The sequence below is a fragment of the Lygodium microphyllum genome, chromosome 4 (assembly GCF_053477565.2).
Source record: "Lygodium microphyllum isolate KBCC chromosome 4, Lygodium_microphyllum_v1.1.10, whole genome shotgun sequence".
Classification (NCBI taxonomy): Eukaryota; Viridiplantae; Streptophyta; class Polypodiopsida; order Schizaeales; family Lygodiaceae; genus Lygodium; species Lygodium microphyllum.
Window position 1 is genome coordinate 158097918 of NC_141138.1, and position 18329 is coordinate 158116246.

The following is an 18329-nucleotide window of genomic DNA, read 5'->3' on the forward strand; positions in this document are numbered from 1 at the left end:
AGTCAGCTCAAGCCTTTCTATGGTGATCTTGTTGATGCTTATTGCTGAATGTCTTATTTAGTACATCCCAAAGGTTGTCATAGGTCAGTGTGAGAAGAAGATTCGCTCGCGCTCCATCATTGAATACTTGATCAAATGGAGAGGTTTGCTACTTGAGGAAGCTTCTTGGAGGCCCGATTTCATATTAGATGAGTTTCCTTACCTAAGGGACACATTGGTGGCTGAAGCTTACTAACTATGGAGCCAGGTATGATGTAGACAGAGACCTGTCAGCGGACTGTTTTAGAACAATTTTCATTCTACCTAATTTTTAGAATTATGCCACCTACATAGGTCAAACTATCTTTAAGACCTACGTTTTGACATCTAACATGCTTCTTTTGGATACTTCTACCAAAAGTTATGGCAGATTTGGTTTAGCAGGGTCTGTTTATACAAGCTGTCTACTTCATTTTGAGTTCATCAATTGAAGACTTTAAGGCTCCAAGTACTTTTGAAGCACTCTTAATCATGTATATAGTTGAGGCTTACTTTTATTTCTTCATTTTAGTCCATATGTCTCTCATCTTTCATTCATTTTCCCATTTGTAACGCTGAAAACAGCGTAATACTCTGTTCTATCCATCCTTTTCCAATCTTTGTAAGTTTGTTTTTGAGGGCAAAAACCTTTGGGATGGGATGGATTGTAAGAAGCTGGGAAGAATAATGGTTTAGTGTGAAAATAATAGTAATACCATGTCACACTGATATAGGTATAAAAGGAGGGGACATGTAATTTTTCTCATCTTTTGATACATTAATATATTACTGTCCTTCTCCTCATTATCTTGCTCTCAGCTTCAATGGCTTCTTCTTTGTCTTTCTCTATTCTCGTCACTCTCTTTTCTCTCACTTATGCAGTCTTCTCTCTTCTCTTTCTCTCTCTTCAATTCACTTCTTGGCAGTTCATATCAATCTCTCTCTTTCCTTCTCTCCGTGTTCCTGTTCCTTCTTCCGTTGTGCACTCTCATAGGTTTTTGCCCTTGAATGGGTTTCCACAAGCCTTGTGAATCTAATATGTGTTGCATAAAATTTGACCAAGTGGTTAAGATCGACTTGTTGAAACAAGTCTTATCTGTAAATGCATTCTTGGCTGATGAAGATGTATGGATGGCTGTGTAAGGAGTTAGACAAGTGAATGGCATAGAATAAAATTGTGAGTGGCTAGGTGCTACATGTGGTATACAAGTGCTCAACTCGGTGAATTGAGGTGTTGACTAAGGTGTTTGACTAGTGTGTGGTGCATGTTCTGAAAAGGTGTCAGTTGGCCCACTAGGTATTGACATATTGGCAAATTGTATGGCCACTTGGGATATGGGAGGGATGGGTGGGGCTTGATATGTGTTGGTGGGATAACCTTGTGTGTAGGTACCCATCGATGCTTGGTTTAGGAGTGGAACTCCCACCACCATTGTTGCAAAACCACCTGGTTGAGGGATAAGAATGTGACCTACGAGATATGTGCCTAATGATGTGGTAACCCCCCAGTGTGGTGAATTACAGAATAGATGAATTTGTGTATGCAAGAGGACTTTGGGAAATGGGTGGGATGGTTGGGGATTCAAATTGTGAAGTGGGATTTTGAGTTTGTGAAAATAAAGCACCAAAAGCAAATTCATTAAAATAGCATGAGATGCAGAGATATTACCTAGCCTTTTTCTATAATCACCTCTTCTTGCATTTACATACTGGTACGGCTTTGGATTTGCTTGATAACTTTCGCCCATTACCTGCGTTTCAGTAGGAGAAATAAATGAAGAACTTGCGAAATTTGAACCATACATGCCTTGCACTGTATTTGGTGAAATAGATGGCATTATAACTAATGTTTCCCAACTTGGTTTGCCCTGTTTTAGTTGGCAGCCTGTGATTCACATCATTATGGTTCTTTGACTGATGTGCAAGGTCCTTTGGGTTGTAGACTTAGTTGATAGACTTGTGTGACAAAGGTGTTTTGTGAGGTGGATTAAGAGCATCCAAGCTCGTTCCAACGTGATCTTTCCCATATCTAATCCAAAGCAGCATATATTCCTCATGAGTGAGTTCATACATTCTTCTTTCAGAATACCTCCCTCAAAGGTGAGGGCATGGGCTTTGAGGGAAATAGCTGAGAATACCAATCCCTTTCAGCCATTGTCATAGGCTGGGATTCAGGAGGAACAATGCTTTGGTGATAATGTGGAAGATATCTCAACAGGTGTCCTTGTGTTTCGGAAAGCCAAACTTCTTTCTTCATGAAAGGTGAGGATCTATAGCTCTCTAAGCACCTCTGCTTTAATGCCACCTAAAGAAACAGTATGGCCAACATAGAAATGCAAAAGTGTATGACAGCATGGAGAACAGAGGCTGTAGAATGCTGAAGACTAATAATGAATAATCAATATGAAGATGATATAATAAGCGGGTCTGAAATGTCCGTGTCTCTGGGGCTAAGGTAGAGGTAGCTGAAGGATTGGGTGTTGATGGCAGCCAATAAATGGTTAAGATATGGAGCAGAGTGTGTCATACTTGAATGGATCCCAAACGCAGCAGCAGCAGTGTCGATGATCATCAAAGATGCTAGCAGCAGTGTAGACAGAAGATCAGGCTGAAAATGCAGCACCTGACTAGGTGAGTGATGATGTCAGCAACTATGCGACCTCTAGCAACCAGGGGACCAGAAAGGTGACCGGTCTAGGCAGAAAACACAGGTACAGCAACCCCAAAAGACCTCAAAATCAGCAAGCCCAGCCAGGTCTACTCTGATTTGCAGCGGGGAAGATGCTGGGGGTTGTGGAACAGCAGTAAACACAGTTCTGGAACTGATGAAGAGGGCGCTGATCAGGTTGCCAGGCAGTAGGACAATCCCAAACCAGTAGGGAGCAGTAGAAACCTGAAAACACAGCAGCAGGATGGCTGGAAACTGTCCGCCTAGCTGAGGAAGGCTGTAGACAGCTGGGCAGCACTTGAACAAGGCTTCATGAACTGGCGATGTCCTCTAGAAGGGTTGTGGGCAGTAGTGGGCGATGAGAGGGCTGAATTATGACTTGCAGGAATGAGAGAATCAAGACCTAGGATGTGCAAAGTTGTTGGATAGATCCCTAGTTTTAGACACATAAGCCAACTATCAAGGGTGGTGCTTGGACAATTTGGGCATATTAAATGTGGACACTTGGACACTTTCGGTACATCTATTATTTGAGTTTTGGGAATGTGTAATGAGTTGAAAAGAGTTGAAAAATGGGATTAAAGTTAGTTAACCCATTGTTGCTTAATGTGTCTAGGTGGGACTTGGTTGTGCGGGGCTCCTACCTTGTAAAATAGTTGCTTTGCACTTATCATGAGGACATGTATTTTTAATGCTTAGCTGGTATGAGGGAAGGGAGTGTGAGGCTTGGGCAACCCATGTCTCCCCACCTCCTCCACGAGGCCGTGCAAATCAGTTAAAATGATAGTGAGACCGTAGTGACCCGGGTAATTAGTGGGTGACATTGGTAAAAGTTGTACAAAGTAATGTTGGATAGGTATTTGTGGGTGCTTGATGCCAGTTTGGGTCAAGGCCATTAATTGGACCATAAATCTCCAGTGATGACGTTAGAGGGATTAGGCATCAATTAATAAATTAATGCCAAGTCCAAGGCCAATTAATGTTGTGACATTAAATGTCCCATGGGGGTAAGCACATTAATTGTGGATGGGCACTACCTAGTTCTTGGGTAGGGTCAAAAGAATAATTAATTAATTTTTAGAAATTAATAATTAAAGCTGGAAATTACTTTGGAAAGCTACCAAATGGCAAGCAGGTTGCGACTTGTTAAAACTTCTAATGCAAACTGGAGGAGGGTTGTTTGGGGGTTTGTTGAGAGTGATTCCAACATTTAGCGGTTGAAGGAGGAAGGAGGAGATGCTGGATGAGCTTTGAGAGAGGCGACAGCTCATTGCACAGCATGAGAGGGTAGGGGCAGTGGGTTTCCTTCTCCGCCTCATTGAGAGGTGGTAGTAGAAGAGAAGTGCTTGCTAGTCACTTTTGGGTTTTACCCCCCTTTTGAAGTTGTTGGCATCATGACAATTTCCATAAGGGCTATCGATCGCAAGAGACTCCTTTCAGCTGGTTCTCTCTCGTCTATCAATCAATTCTCAATAGTTCTCAGCCAACTCCAACTTGGGGTGAAGAGCAATTGCAGAAATTGCTGTTGAAACCCCAAGTTCTGCAATTTCTGCAGTTAAGGATCCTCGAGTAAATTGAGGATCCTTTGCCAATTGTGCAAACATATCACCCGCTGTCCTCAAATGATCTTTGAACTGGTCATTAAATTCATCTTCTTGTTGATCATTAGCATTTAGTGACCTAGAGGGTTTTCATAGCCAACTCTGGATTTGTGGCCAATTACTTAAGACCCAACACTTCTGTTGTAGCTCAAGGCAAAGAGATTTGTAGCTGAACCAAGCCCATTCACCAATTATTGTGGCTCGCATGCAAGAGATCGAAGACCCAATCTAAGCCCGGATTGTTGTGCAATCAAGGGGCAAATCATGCCCAAGTAGTGCTGGTCATTTTATGATGGCCAATTTATTGAAGATTGAAGGAGATCAGCTTATATCTCATTGTACCTCAACCTTAGAGCAATACAAGATAAAGAAATATTACAAGGGGCATGAGTTGTTGGGGCCAATCGGCGTTGGTTGTCCAAGATTAAGTGGTAATATTTGTATTTCATTTTATGTGTATTTAATGCTTGCTCTAATTTGAGTTAAATCAAGTTATTTACCACCCTTGCCCAGAAGGAATGTCGTTTTTATGGTTTTGTTGTTGGGATACTATCAACTTCCTTGAGTAGGTTGGAGGCACTTATGTGCAAGTTAGTGAAGTTGCATCTTGTTGAAATTGTGATCAGCTGAGTGCATTTACAGCAAGCATGTAATTGTACGACGATTTGGGTTCAAGCCATGATGATGTTTCACTATTTGCAGGTACATAAAGTACTAGAAGAAATGCAATGCCTAATCTTGGAATAGGCATGTAGCATGGGCAGCAAGGAGAAATTTAGAGCAAGAAACCGGACCCTCTAGGTCACTTCATGCTAATGATCAGCAAGAAGATGAATTTAATGACCAAATCAAAGATCATTTGAGGACAGTGGGTGATATGTTTGCACAATTGGCAAAGGATCCTCAATTTACTTGATTTTTAGATTCTTCCAAGAAGGATAGCAAGGCCAAGAAGAGGAAGTCTTGTTCTAGAGCTTCAGGACAGCAAGTTGTAGTGAAGGAAATGCTTAAGTTGTCTCAAGATGCTCCTAATGCCGTCAATGAGCAAAAGCAATAAGTTGCTAGAAGGGTAGGATATGCAAATGCAAGGTTATCTTGGTAGTGCCAATCCAATGGGTTATGGATACCAAGGTATGTATGCGAGTATGGGATAACCAGGATACTTTGGTGGTGGTACTATTTTTAATGCTATTTCGGGTCAAGGACCACATATAGGAATGTATGGTACCACTCCTTATGGTATGTAGGAAGCAATGCATGGAATACAATACCCAATGTATCTAGGTATGGCTAGTGGAATGCAAAATCCCATGTATATGGTAGAATTAGTATAATGCCTAGAGCACAAAGTGGCATCTATGATAATATATTTGGACGCTTTGGTATGTATGGGACTCAAGAGATGAATGTTGGTCATGCGAATGCTTCTTATGGTGCTAGTTATGATGCAAATGTAGCAAGTGCACCCTTTTTACAACAACCGGTGTATGATAACTTGACTTCCAAGGGGCTAGCAAAGGGCTACGATGAGGTTGGAAAAGAGATGAAGTTTAAGGCTTTCAGTGGTGTGCAAGATAGGCCAAAACCTTTTGACTTTCATTCAACAGTTTGATGCAGCCTATGCGGAGGCAACTCCACTAAATCCTTTAAGATTCGAAAGGCTTCAACTTTTTTTGAAGGGAAATACATTACAGTGGTGGTCTGCGCATCTAATGCAAGGTAGAGCTCTGTCAACATAGGTACAATTTAAGCAAATGTTTGCTTCTAAGTGACAAGCACATTTGAAGTGGGCATTATGGCAAATTGGAACAAGTTGGATGTATCACAATGCAAAGACTTGGAGCAATATAATAAGAAGTTTTGGGATGCATCGTTGCTTGTTACTTCTTATTGAGCTGTGCCCCTTCATGAGCAAGTCAAGAAGTATTGTTGTGGGCTACCTAAAGGCATCGGGGATTTCTGCATAAAGATCACCATTACCAACATTTCACAACTCATAGAGATGGCAAGTACAACCAATGCTTTGCTATGTGGTAAGGATTCGGGCTTCCAAAGTGGTCGTCTTAGAAAGTGTTCCAAGGTTGAAAACAAGGGCAGATCTGAAATAGAGTTGAGAGGAGGCAAAAGCAGCAAAGAAACACTTGGAAATCACTTGCACAATGCAAGGAGTTAATGGCTGTAAATAAATGCTTTGTATGTGAACAAGAGGGACACATGGCAAAGGATTATCCCAATAGGAGGCATCAAGTTGAAGATAAGGAAGATTATAGATAATGTTGGGTTTTACTCATGCTTATGCTTACACAAGAGTGTTAGTGATGTGCACGTAGGACACTGGGGTACTTTTTACTCTCCGTAATAGAGGTTTTTTTCCCAATCACTTTTATTTTCATCTGTGTATTTACGTTATACATTTTGGTCACTTACTACACAATACACACATATGTGTGTGAACACACTATAAGTCACTTTCACAACCCTAAAGTCTAAGGGTTGTACTTTGTACTTTGCACTTCACATTCTATTATGCAGACTGTCGTGCTGTGACCACTCCCTCTCTCTATCAGTTGTATTCACTTCTTTTTGCTCCATTGCTGTACTTTGATCTTATATAAGTGTGACACAATTTGGTAGTTCGTTTGACTTAATTTGGTCGATTATAGCTTGGCATTTGCTGTTATTTTTGGAAATTTGAAGATTTTCAAGCGAGCTAGCTTTTGTAATTGCTCTTTTTGCATTTGATTAAGTAGCATTTATCGTGGGAGCTCATGGAGAGAATGATGTCTTCACTTATGTTTCGAAAGAGGATACATTGGATGACATTAACTATTCTTTGTCGTCCTTTATGATGAAAAATGTGCTTGTTGCAAAAGGTCTTTGGGATTATGTTAGTGGAGAAGAAGTATATCTTGGTGATTTGGCTCCTACAAACCCTCCACAAGCACGAGATCTTGGACCAAAGCAAGAGGATGCAACAATAATTTCTCAACAAGCAGTAGGACGTGGACAAAGGCAAGACGTTGCCGCACAACCATCAACCCAAAGAACTGTTGCTCAAAGGGCCTGGGACACTGGGTATGCCCAAGCATTGTCACCTATTTCATTGGCAATTCAGCGGTCAATAATCTTGCATATTTGTTCTGCCACTACTTCATGAGTAGTATGGCTTACACTTCAGCATATGTTTGTTGGTAAGAATGAGGCACACATTTCTTTTTTGAAGAAGGAGCTTGAAAGTGTGAAGATGAAAGAAGTTGATGCTATGCAAGGTCACCTTATTAAAATTCAGGATTTTTAAGAGCCACAAGGTTGTGGATAGTAGTTTCAAGGTATACTGTGATTTCGGCTGTATTAAGCGAAATTGGGTGTATAAGTTACAGATTTCGAATATATAATTCTGGAGGTGTTTGCCGGAAAACAAACATAAGGTTTATCTGCAAACAGGTTGCAGATTACATATAGCTTTGTATTGTATCATTTTTTGTGATAATAGCATAGAACAGTGAAAATCCCATTATTAAGAAGCTCGACAGAAATAACTACTCTTCATGGAAGTCCTATGTGATGAACTTTCTGATTGGAAAGGGCCTTTATGAGTTTGCTTTAGATGAAGAAAAGGAACCAGAGTTGAGTATCTCTCAGATTATAGATAAATTAAAGGTATGGAAATAATGAAATGCAAAAGACAAAAATGTGATGTATTGGCTATCTGTAGTCATGGATAATACTATGTCGGGACATATTAAGAATGTAGAAACTTCACATGTAGCTTGGACAAATTTTAAGAACATGTTTTCAGTTAATATAAAGATACAAAAGATTCAACTCAAACAAGAGTTAAATACCTTGAAGAAAGGAAAAATGTCTGTTAATGAGTATGTTTTGAAAGTAAGGAGCATTGCAGATGCTTTAGCAGCGATTGATGCAATGTCTGATGATGATGATTTGGTTTCATCCACTTTGAGTGGTCTTAATAATAAGAAGGCATGGAGATTATTTGTCACTTTTGTATATGTATAAAAGCCATTTCTAGATTTTGATGAGTTGGTCTTTCTCATGATTATCGAAGAGATCAATATGTAGGATGACTCATCCAAAAGAAATGGTAAACAGGACCAGCAACATCTCCTCTCTCTCTCTTGCAAGCTGAATATACTAAAAATGCCTCTCTCCAACTTCTAAAGACGTTTTTCAATCTTGCATGGGCATTTTTGACAAGTGGCAATCTTCCCAAATGGTTTTTTCAACATTATCCATATTTAAATATTAATTTTCAATCTTTAAATACTGAAAATTAATGTAATAATTATTTCAGTGCCTTGAAAAATAACTTGACTAGGCAATAATTAAATTGGCTAGGCATCTTCCACTCCCGAGTGTCTTTGCGTCATCTTTGACCATCAAATTGGCGTTAGGTACCATTAAACATGGCTTCTCTAGTATTACTAATTGACACTTATGGCCAAATGAATGACCTAGGCCAATAACTGGCACCGGGTACCACCAAGTATCTGTGCGGCACAACTTATAGTAACTTTTGCCTTTGACATCCCATGATTTCTTTGGGTCTTGGGTTTGTAAATTTACTTTAATCCCGGCTGCACCTCATATGTGCAATATTTTACTTAATCATGTGATTAAAAATTAATCCACATGTTAAGTGACGTTTCAAAAATACATGTCCTTATGATAGTCCTTTCCCTTGAAATCCTTGCAATCGTTCTCGATTGCATTGCCAAATGCATCAAAAGCAAAGTACTACACTGGAATTTCCATAGGTCATCATAGTTAACACAACATTGTGCACTACTGTTCAATCATTTCATATGCCCAACAAATGCTGAAAATTACCAGCTAACATAACATAGCATAAGACTCACAAAGAATCTCAAAAACATTACTAGATTATCATGTGACATGTCCATTTCTCATGAGCTTAACTCATTTGGCAAAACCAAACCATAGTATAGCGAAAACTAAGCATAAACCATGGCTAAAACATCAATGGCATCATAACATATGCTGTTGTCCATGGAACTAGATGGAAACCGTTGAAAATTGAGCATAATCTGATCATAAATTGATTACTTGCTAATCTGAGAACTGATCACAAACTATTGCAAATGTGACCCCAAACTGATCACAAACATTGCAAAAACTAACCAGCAATCGGTGCAAAAACTGATGCACAACTGATCCAAAAATTGACCATAAACGGTTCTCAAGCTGATAAAAAATTGAGCTGAAATTGATCAGAATTTTTGTCTCAAAATTGAGGCAAAATTCATGCTAAATTTATCATAAGCTGATACAAAAGTATAGTTCTAGTGCTCGGGTGAAACTCATACTTATTTGCATACATCTCACAGTGACTAGTACACCAAGTAGTAATCTCATGGTAAACATCCTGTCAGCGCAGCACCTTGGATGCATGCTGAATACATCCGAGATCCACTACATACAAGAGTTGTCCATAACTGGAGGAGGAGAAGTGCTACCTCCCCCTTGAGCATCAGACAATACTCAAGGGACCCTTGCTCTGCTGAACTTGATGGAGCATGAACTAAAGTTGGCTTTAACTGAAAGGCATCTAGGTAAAGCTGTAACAACTGAGGATAGTCTACCAAGTCATCCTCTTCCATCCATTTGGCATCCATTGGTGAATAATTTTGAAATTTCACAAAGTATCTCTTGGAAACTTTATCTTTGACCTTTCTTTCCTTATATGCCAAAATCTGCTCAGGTACCAGAATCTCATCTAGCTCCTCAATCTCAGGCTGAATTTCAGCAAACATATCCTCTGCACATCACCATGAAAATGCCTCAACAAAATGACATAAAAGGCATTGTGTATCCGCCAACGTGGAGGTAATTTCAGCTGATATATTGCCATATTGCTGATCTTCTCCAACACCTGGAAGAGCCCATAGTATCTCATACTCAACTTCGGATACAATCTTTCTTTTCCTTTCATCTTTTTCAGTCTTGCCTTTTCAAAATGCAGCAATACATAATCACCCTCTGCAAACTGCAAAGCACGTCTGTGGTGATGAATTGTCATCTTTTGCTTTTTTTGCAATCTCTGAAGTGCATATTTTATCTTTGCATAGGCTATATCGAAGTTTTCCACATAATGATCAGCCTTAAAGATCTTATCCTTAGTTTGCAAAATAGGTGGTACCTTCTTGCCACCCTCAACCATCTCAAATGGAGCTTTACTCGTAGAACTATGCACTGCGTTGTTGTAAGCAAACTCAACCAAGGGCAAATATTACTTCCACTGTATCTTGTGGTTTGAAACATAGCACCTTAAGAGATCTAACACTGTGGAATTTGCTTCCTTAGACTGACCATTTGTCTGCGGATAAAAGGATGATGAGAATTTCAGCGTGGTGCCCATATTCTCAAACAAGCCCTTCCAGAATAAATTGGTCATCCGGGGGTCTCGATCACTAATGATCGACTTTGGCATACCGTGATACTTAAAGATGTGCTGCAAAAACAATCATGCCATATGATCAGCCTTTATTTTCTTCCTCATTGGAATGAAATGGGTTTGTTTGCTAAACCTGCAAATGATAGTCCATCTTGCATCATTCCTTGTAGGTGTTTTAGGAAGCTAAAAAATAAAGTCCATTGCAATGCTCTGCCAAGGCCTATTTGGAATAGGCAAGGGTTGCAACAAACCCAGCATCTTTTGCCTATCATGCTTTACCTTCTTGCATACAATGCATGTCTTAACCAGTATTCTACATCATGCCTCAAAACTGACCAATAAAAGAAATGCTCCATTGCCTTGACCGTGGCATCAATACCTCTGTGTCCTGCATATGAAGGAGCATGACTTTCAGTGATAACTCTATAGGCCTTAACTGCTTTGTGACACATAGCTGTCCATGCATCATCAGAAATCCATCTCTTAGCACAAAGTGTCCATGCTTTTGGCCATTGCAAAGCTGATCATAAACATTAGCAACGTCCAAATTAGCAACGTATTGCTCTTTCATGGCATCCAACTCAGTGTGATAAACCATGTTGACAGCTGAAATTTGTGGCTTACGTGACAGTGCATCAGCCAGAACATTCTTTCTACCATCAATATGTAGAATCGGAAAATGAAACATAGAGAGAAAATTTGCCCATCTCATATGCTTCTCTTACAACTTTGTCTATGTCAGAAAGTACCTCAAAGTTTGATGGTTTGTCTACACTGTAAAATCAGCCCCTAACAAATAATGTTTCCATGTAGACAGTGCATGAATTATAGCCAAGAGCTCTTTCTCATAGACTTGCAAATTCTTTTCTGCACCGTGGAGAATTCGGCTCTCTTAAGCCACTGCATGCTACTCTAAAATTAATGCTTATTTGGCCAAAAAAGGGTTAAAAAATAGTCCAATTGCTCTCACTCTATACATTAAGAATGAAGGGGGAGGCTTGCTGATTATCATTCTTTATGTAGATCACATACTACTTGCTCGATCTATAGAGGGAAAAATTGCAGATTTTAATGTTGAATTAAAACATGCATTTGCTATATTAGATATAGTCTATCTACACTATTAGTGGGGATTCGGTTCACCCAAAATCAGCATGGTATCATCATGTCATAGTCACAGTACGTGGATAAGTTGTTACATAGATTTAATATGCAAGATTGCAAATCTATATTCACTCCTATGGAGCCATGCTTAAAGCTGTCTATGCATGATGGTGAAGAGATGTCTGATGTTGCAAGTCACAGCCAAGCTGTTTGGTTGTCTCATTTATCTTTGTGACACATGCCCTGACATTCAGTATGTAGTATCTCAGGTGAGCAGATATATGCACAGTCCACAGACCATACATTGGCAAGTTGTTAAGCGGATCTTTAGATATTTGCAAGGTACTTAGTCACATGTATTATTATTTTCCGGGGGAGGGGGAGACTTGCATCTATAGGCTTACAATGATTCAGATTGGGTTGGTGATGCGGACACTAGACAATCTACTAGTGGACACAGTTTCTTTCAAGTTGCTCATGCATTTCATGGCTGAGTAAGAAACAACCTACAGTGGCTACCTCGTTTTGTGAGGCTGAGTACAGGGTAGCCTTCACCACAATAGTGGAATGTGTATGGTTGTGTAGATTATTGGTTGATTTGTAGATTTCTTTGGAGAGTCCTATACACATTCTTTGTGATAGTCAGAGTGCCACTACAATGGCATGGAATCTTGTGTTTCATGCTCGCACAAAACACATTGAGGTACATTACCATTATGTTAGAGAGAGATGCTATGTAGGAGAGATCGGTTTGATGTATGTCCCTAGATAGGAATGTTGCAAGCATTTTTACCAAAGCACTTTCTCATGAGAAGTTTGAGGCTTGTCGAAAGTCCTTGAACTTGCTACCCTTTGAATGTTTTAGTTAGTTGGTTTGTAGTGTGAATACAATTACATTAATAAGTTGTGTCACCACTTCTAGAGTTAGTTCTTTTGAGTGTGAAATTGTTGTTTACTCTTGCTTATCGTCTTATGTTCACATACACACACTCTTTTTCTCCATTTCCAATAGCTACATGCTGAGAATGCTCATGCAACAGGTGCCACTTGGACAATGTTCCTTGTGGAAAAATTGCTCACTTGCCCAAGCACCCTTTACAAAGATGATGAAATTATGCAATGCAAAGGAGAAGGTACAACAAGGGAAAAGGTTGATAACGAAGACAAGTGTTGAAACCTATAGAATACCATGAAAGGATAAAAAATCCCCTCTTAAGCTTGGATGTCAATGCCGAAGGAGAGAGAGAAGCCTGATGTCGGTCTTCGTGTGGTGTCGAGAACCAAGATGATGATGAAGAAGATGAAGATAGCATCATGAGAGATGCTGGATGATCTGTCTCGAAAAGGGAAGCCTCCATGCTGATATAAATGTGAATCTCCTAGGAAGATGAAACCATGAAAGGAGCAGCGCGCATCCCATTGCTCCAGTCTAGGAAGGATTGGTGCAAACCTACATGTGAGCCCTACATTGAAATACCAAACGTTGCAAAAGAAAAAAAATCTGTAAGATAGAGGTCAGTAGTAAGATGCTCCAAAGCAGAACAAAATAGAAAATGAGAGCTAAATAAAAGACAATGCAATGATTGTATATGAATGAGTGAATGCAACGGAAGTCTAAGGAAAAGAACTAAAGAAGTGGGCCTAGAGGAAGGTATAGAGTATGATCTAGGAATGGATGCAAAGAGTGCAATGGGTGGGGAGCTAGTGGACCAATCAACTAATCCTTCAGGAGTATTGAAAGATATATGTTGTTGAGGTTGTCCGCTTGCTGCGTGGCCAATGGTCTCTAGGGTAGATGAAGTAGATGGGGCAGCAGCAGGAGGCGTAGCCCCATTGGACTAGGAGTGGAGATAGTTGTAGCGATTTGTTGAGGTTTCTTAGGAGGAAGAACATGGGCCTTAGTACAATACTTCTCGTCCACATGGCCCGATCTTTGGCAATGTGTGTAAAACCTATTTTTCTTAGGGGGAATGTGAGTGTTCAAGGGTAGTGAGGGGGATGCCTATCATAGCCATCCAAGGGTGAAAAGAAGTGCTCACTTGTGGTTATGTGGAAGACATAGTATTAAAGGATGGTATTCCCCCTAACGATGTATTGAATGCAAAGAGGTAGTGAAGTGAGGGTAAATAGAAGATGGTGTGAAGAAAGATTATGTGCTAGGACTAGAGATGGAGGATCCAACTCCTAGTGTACTGTTAGCGGAAGTGGAGTGCAATGTGAAGAAAGAGAATGTGCTAGGACTAGAGATGGAGGATCCAACTCCTAGAGTGCTGGATGCAGAAGTGGAGCGCAATGTGAGGTTTTGGAATGACGAAGAGAGGAAATCAAGTTGTGGATTAGAAGAGGGTGGGATAGTAGGGATTTGAGAAGAGTGATTTACATGCTCAAATGAAACAGAAGATGTACATATACTTGATGAAGGATATCTGCTTCGAGAGCCCCCTCTATTGAAGTTTACATATTGAAAATAATCCGGATCTTACACACCAAAAGAAGAAACAAGGAGGGTTTTGATTCATACGACTCAAAGGGGTTGTATGAACCTGACATTGGGTATGGCTGAGATGAAGAAGATGGGTCGCCAGTCATCCCAAATGTCATATATCCTCCATGATTGGAGAGGTGGCCAGCCTTACCTACTGGTTTGGATGGAGTAGCAAAGCTGGTAGGAGGGGTGTAAGCTTGACTGAAATCTGGTATAGGAGAAGAAAAAGAAGGCGAAGGCGAAAATGGGGTGTCGTCCTCCCTGCGGAGTCCATAATGCCTCCTTAGGGTCTCCAATGATGGAGAAACTTGATAAGACATCGTGGGATCCCGAGAAGAAGGTGTCTAAGACATGATGAATTAGCTACATGTTATTTGTGTACGTCACACAAAACCAAGCCTCCACAATATCCATAGGATACTCTTTATAGGAGCTCCGACTTTAATACCATGTGAAGATATGCTAGGTTTTGCATTTAGGGTTTGAGTTTTGTACATCATTGTTTGAGTCTTTGTGTTTTAGTCATGATTGTACATTTTGTGTTCCCTTTGTGCAAACCCTAGCATATCTTCACACAAACTTCCCATGCAAATTGAAGGAGGGCTGTTTAAGGGTTGGTTGTGGTCTGAGGGTCATTCCAACATACAGAGGTTGAGGGAGAAAGGAGAAGCAGTTGAATGAAATCCAAGAGAAGCGAGAGTTGATTGTGTACCGTGACAAGATAGGGGCAGCAAGTTTCCTTCTCCGCCTCAATGAGAGGTAGTGGTAGAAGAGGAGGGCTCGCTAGCTGCACCCATTTGCACTAGGGCCTTTTGAAGTTGTTGGCACCATCAAAATTATCATTAGAGCTATTGATCAAAAGATATTCCTTTTAGCTGATTTTCTCTCTCGTCTATCTATTAGCTCTCAGCAGTTCTCAGACAATTCTAGCTTGGGGTGAAGAGCAATTGTAGAAATTGCTGCTGAAACCCTAATTTACAGCACAAACCTGGGTTTCCACAGCCACCTTAGGATCCGTGCCCGATTATGAAGACCTAGCAGTTGTTTTGCAGCTCGAGGCAAAGAGATTTGCAATTGAACCAAGGGGTATCCCATTCACTAATTATTGTTGCTTGCATACAAGAGATTGAAGACCCATTTTGAGCCCGAATTGTTGTACAATCAAGGGGCTAATTGTGCCCAAGTAGTGTTGGTCACTTTATGACAGCCAGTGTAATGAAGATTGAAGGAGATCAGCTTATATATAATTGTACTTCAATCTTAAAGAAATACAAGATAAAGAAATACTGCAAGGGGGGACCAGTTGATGGGTCCAAGGGGGTGTTGGCTGTCCAAGATTAAGTGGTAATATTTATATTTCATTTTATGTGTATTTAATGCTTGCTGTAATTCGAGTTAAATCAGGTCATTCACCACCCTTGCCCGGAAGGAAGGTTGGTTTCATGCACCTCTAAAGCTCCAAAAGGAAGAGTCCCAAACACCTTTGATCCTGAATATATCACTCGTTGTAGAGGGCCAAAACCCTCTCAAAATTGATAGTGGCATCTATCGTGAATATCATGATATGTTGTACACTGACAGATGTAATGCTTCTGTCTCTAGCTCTAGTTATAGAGTTGGCATGTTTGGTCTTGTGTCTCCATACCTCCCATTTGCTTGTCTCAATCCTTAGATGCTGTGTTGAGATACAGATTTTCCCAATGCTGTACCTAGCCCAAGTGGTAGTTGAGTATCCATATAGCTTGGCTGAATGATGAATCTATTCTCAGAGAGTTAGAGGAAATTACTTTGGTACTGTGGGATCCTTGTGCCATGTGGGGAAAGGGGTCTAATCTGAGTCCTCTTTGTATCTAGTCTCATTATGTCTGCTGTGAACAAATAGTTCAGCTCTAACCAACTGAGCTTGTGTAGGGCAATCCAGGCTTGGTAATTTGCTAATCCGCAGACCGTGCAAACTCATGTATGTACCCACTTGAGCATACCAGCAATATCTATCACCCTCTGCTACCAATTGTCTAGATGAAGCCAATGTTAAGTTGTAGGTATCTATCTTAAGGGAGTTCCCATAATCTATGTATGAAAGTCATAGCTTGGAGCAAGGCCTCAACTGCTATATGTGTTTGCCATCTCCGCTCTAACAATCTTGTGTGCTGTTGAGCTCTTCACTTGCATCATATGTAATATCATCATAACAATGGTTGCTCCACATGCTCCCATCCATCATAAAACTCCCTCTTTGGTCCTTCATTATCTATCAATGGATGTCTCCTTGTATGGTAGAGGCTTGGGCCCCAAAATGGCTGCCCACAGAGGAGTATGGGTGTAAGTAGTGTATCAAATGTAAAGAAACAATACAGTTTGCAGGGAGGAATTGGGAGTGTGTATGGCAAATACTGTGACAAATAGACTCAGAAACATTAAAGAAGAATGAAGATGAATAATGGACACTGAATCATGCTAATACAATATGAGAGAGAGAGAGAGAGAGAGAGAGAGAGAGAGAGAGAGAGAGAGAGAGAGCCTTAGGCTGGCTGTGTACCGGTATTGAGGTGAGTAGATCTTGGAGATAATGATCTATGGAGGGAGGAGAACGCAGTTGTGTGAGCAATGGGATATTGGAGTAGACATTGGTGATGAAGAGCAATAGTAGAGGGAGCAAAATGTAGTCCTCAGGAGCTGTTGGTTACAAAGAAGATACTGAAATCTCTCCAGGATGATGGTTGCTGTCAAGGTGACTGCCGGGCAGCCAACTGGAGGAGGAAACACAAGTGTTGGTGAAGATCTCTCTAAAAAAGTGGCTGAAATTAGGTGACTGTTGGGCAGCCCTTTAGGAAAGGTAAAATATAGAACATGCTGAAGAATCTGGCTTGCTGCATCCAAACACAGCTGCTGCTGATGATTTGTCAATTGTCTCCAAGCGTTTGGATTCTGGCAAAATATTGAGTAGGCAGCTATTTGCTACTGAAAATACACATGTACAGCAGGTTAGTAAAAACGCAGGTGGGGAGCTAAGGTTGTGTAGGATATAGAGTCCACTAGTTTTTAGGATGTAGTGGGTAATGAGCATTTGGATTTCCATCAAGAGTAAATTGATACTCCAATCTTGTCACCAAGTGGCTAAGGTGTTGAACACCATAACTTCCATTTCTCAAGGTTCACCCTAAGGGCTTTATCTCTACAGAAAGTCGATAGTGCATTCAAATGCTTTGTTGTTCCTTTGGTGAGTTAGATATAAGCACAATGTCATCTGCATAAAGCAACAGTGGTACCAACATCCCAACTAAACTGGCTCCAACCCCTTCCTTTATTAATATAATGTGAAACCTTATCTATATAGAGCCAAACCAAATGGGTGCGAGTGGGCATCCTTGTTTCACTTAGATAGTGTTGCTTCTGTAGTCCCTCGGGTAAGTCATATATAAGCACAATGTTATTTGGATAAAGTAACTCCAGCACTAACATCCTGGCAAAACTGGCTCCAACCCCCCTCTCTATTAGTAGAATGTGAAACCTCATATATATAGAGCCCAAACAAATAGGGTGAGTGCAGGCATCCCTTTTTCACTTTGATAGTGTTGTTGATTGAAATTGAGATACCCCTAGGGTCCAATACTGTGCTTGTCATTCGCTCGTATAGAGCATAGATACTTCATTGTATCTCCTCAGGAACACAAATATCCTATGGCCTCCTTGTGAGTCTAACACGTGGCAGTGTAACAAATGCCTTAGGAAAATCCACAAAGCAACAATATATCTTTTTTTTGCGTGCTTGACCTGTAAAGAAATACTTGAATATATAACATCAACACAAGTACGTGACAAAATATAGTGCGACAATAGAACTTTGAGGTGAAGAGTAACTTAGAGACAATGAATACAAAAGATGAATGAATAATGAATAGATACAATGCTCAATGCAATGAATACACTATATAGAGTAAACACAAAACCTTTAACTTCCATGTTTTTGAAGGATCAGGGCAAAGAGATGAGCTAGAGAGTGTCTCGTACTTTGTA

At 40.4% G+C, this 18329-nt stretch overlaps 1 protein-coding gene across 1 annotated transcript in view; it reads left to right on the forward strand.

Annotated features, from left to right (window-relative positions):
- LOC148037824 (protein disulfide-isomerase 5-3-like) overlaps window positions 1-18329 on the forward strand; it is a 110524-nt gene that overhangs the window by 16378 nt on the left and 75817 nt on the right. The window lies entirely within an intron of this gene.